Consider the following 2,288-nt stretch of genomic DNA (forward strand, 5'->3'; position numbering starts at 1 on the left):
CGCTGCCCCCGCTTTGCCATAAACGCACATTTCGTCTCTGTTTACATTGTGGTCTCTGTTTTGGCTGCGAGCAGCGTAAGGGGAGGAGCAGGAACTGGCTCCGGGGCAGCCACCTCCTCCCCTCTCTGTTTTCTTTGTTGCTATCTCTTCGGGGGAGGCGTCCTGGGTCACGTCTGCCCGTAGCAGAGCCGCGGTCTGCGGTTGATGTGACTCCTCGTCGGCCCGAAACCTCGGGCCGCCTTCTTCTTCTGTGCGTGTGCAGGTCTTGCCTTTCCTCCGTCGTCGCCCTCCTCCCCCCTGCCTCGGCAGTCAGCGGCTCGCAGTGAAGTTGGAGGAAGGGGAAGGGAGGGCGGAGGGGGAAGGAATCTTGGCATTTATTTGATACGCAGTCAGCAGCCTGGGCCTGCTTTGTACAGCTCTGTCGTCTTTGACAGCAAAAGGAAAAAAAGAAAAACCTCCTGTGGTGGAAGGAGGGGGGTGCGTGTGTTCATTTTTCTTGGTGGAAGACGAAGGAAAACATCTTCAGGGTCTGTGAGAGAAGGGATGGAAGCACTGAACTGCTGCAGTGTGTCGAGAATGCGTGTGTCCTTGAGGTACTTACTAGTGCCCATGTCGCTACTGTTTTCCTAGTGGGTGTTTTTTTTACTCTGTCAAGTAAAAGTCAAGCACAATTGAACTGCAGACTTTTGGAAGTAAGTGAGGTTTCTTCTGATAATGAACAGTGAGCACTGAGACACACAGAGAAAAGGCTCAGGTAAGGATAGTCAGCAATTCAGTGAATTAATGAAGACACCCGATCCCTCTTGACCATATGCCCTCTGTATTACAGAGAATGCTTTTAAGACGCAAGATGCAAAAATTCTAATGCTTAAAGTTGGTAAATGACGAGAGTGAATTGCGAGAATGCCTTTGTAACTGTAATTGTGTGATACGTTTTTTTTTCCTCACAGGACCCTTACCTTACTCTGGGCACTGGGGCAGACCATCTCTGGAACAAATCAGGCTTGGATAAATGGAGCTGTCTTCTGCAGAACTCCTGCCTGATTTCCTGGGACAATTTGAAAAATATTTTGGATATGTAGGTGGAATAGTATTTGAAAAATATTTTGGATATGTAGGTCTTTCAAATGTGTGAAAGATCTGTTGGTATTTTAACTGACTTTGGGTGAATAAATATAATAAGAATGTAAGAAGTACGTGAGTGAGGTCAGAGAGCCACAATGAGGGCTGTGTATATGGACACTTAGCCAGATGTTCTTGACAACAGTCAGTGTCCCGCAGAAATGCAAGGAAAAACAACTGAATGTTGTTGGGAGGTCTGCAGTGAGGAGAATGTCATGCAGTCACAGAAACGGGGAAAAAAGTGTGTAATACCGGACAGCCAAATGTTATCGCTGGGTCTGTCCAAGATTAGGTTCCTTCCCTGCATAATCCCTGATCCTCACTCCAGAATTGTTGTAAAAATCTTTCTGCCTCTTGTAATTGGCTTTATCTCTGGGTTTTCTTCATCCAATCTCAGACTTTGTTTCGTGACTTGCTTTAGATATTTGACCAGCCAGTTTCAATTTTGCAGTACTCTATTTATAAATTTGTGAAGTCTTGCCATTTTTATAGTCCTAATCTTGGCAGTTTGGTGATTTTTATTGCTCAGTCTTCTGTTTGCCTGTCAGTGACTGCCCCAAGCTGCAGCAGCTCCTTTTGAAGAGGCTTCTGTCTAACGGGAGACTAAGAATAGAACCTGACTGCCAGATACGTATTGTAGTTTTCCGTGCCTGTGCTGGACCATACCAGAGCAGTCACTTGGCTGTGTGTCTGTAAACTTGAAGTGTGGTTGCTTTGAGATAAGTGTGTGTTCTGAAGCTAAAGGTGGGCTTAGGCATGATACCAGTGCAGGTGGAAGTCTCTAAAGACCATGTTGCCTATGAGTTTTTTTAGGCAAACTTGAAAGAAGAAACAGTAACACAAAGATCAAATTTGAAGTTACTACTGCAAGACATGGTTAGTAATAGAGGTTGTTTTCCCCAAAGATGCTCCCGAAACTCTATACAGGCAAGGAAACTTTTCTATGCAGTGTTCCAGAAAGGTTTATGCCAGGAGTTCTAAGAGTTTCCCCAAAACAAGTACATTAAGAGCAATTCTGAAATAGGTAGTGTGGGAATGCTCATCCCAGTCATCAGTGTGTGGTGAGAAACACCTGCGAATACAGTCATTGTTTCTGGATGAGAAGTGTTTTTACACGTACCTTTCTTTTCATTTCCTGCTTTGTTCCCATTTTCAGCAGGCGGGTC

The 2,288-nt window shown here is 45.2% G+C and overlaps 1 protein-coding gene across 6 annotated transcripts in view; it reads left to right on the forward strand.

The window, feature by feature from the left end:
- The first annotated feature begins 165 nt into the window (after positions 1–165).
- The window catches only part of PCMTD1 (protein-L-isoaspartate (D-aspartate) O-methyltransferase domain containing 1), a 51,162-nt gene continuing 49,039 nt past the window's right edge, over positions 166–2,288 (forward strand). For 4 of the 6 annotated variants that reach the window (XM_035895871.1, XM_035895872.1, XM_035895867.1 and 1 more), the window contains exons 1-2: positions 650–754; positions 951–1,078. The gene's annotated coding sequence lies outside the window, so the exon portion shown is untranslated. Of the gene's footprint in view, positions 594–649; positions 755–950; positions 1,079–2,288 lie in introns of those variants that run through there. The other 2 variants (XM_035895868.1, XM_009640355.2) reach the window with 2 other exon arrangements.

The sequence above is a fragment of the Egretta garzetta genome, unplaced genomic scaffold (assembly GCF_000687185.1).
Source record: "Egretta garzetta isolate BGI_Z169 unplaced genomic scaffold, ASM68718v1 scaffold36, whole genome shotgun sequence".
NCBI classification, from domain to species: domain Eukaryota; kingdom Metazoa; phylum Chordata; class Aves; order Pelecaniformes; family Ardeidae; genus Egretta; species Egretta garzetta.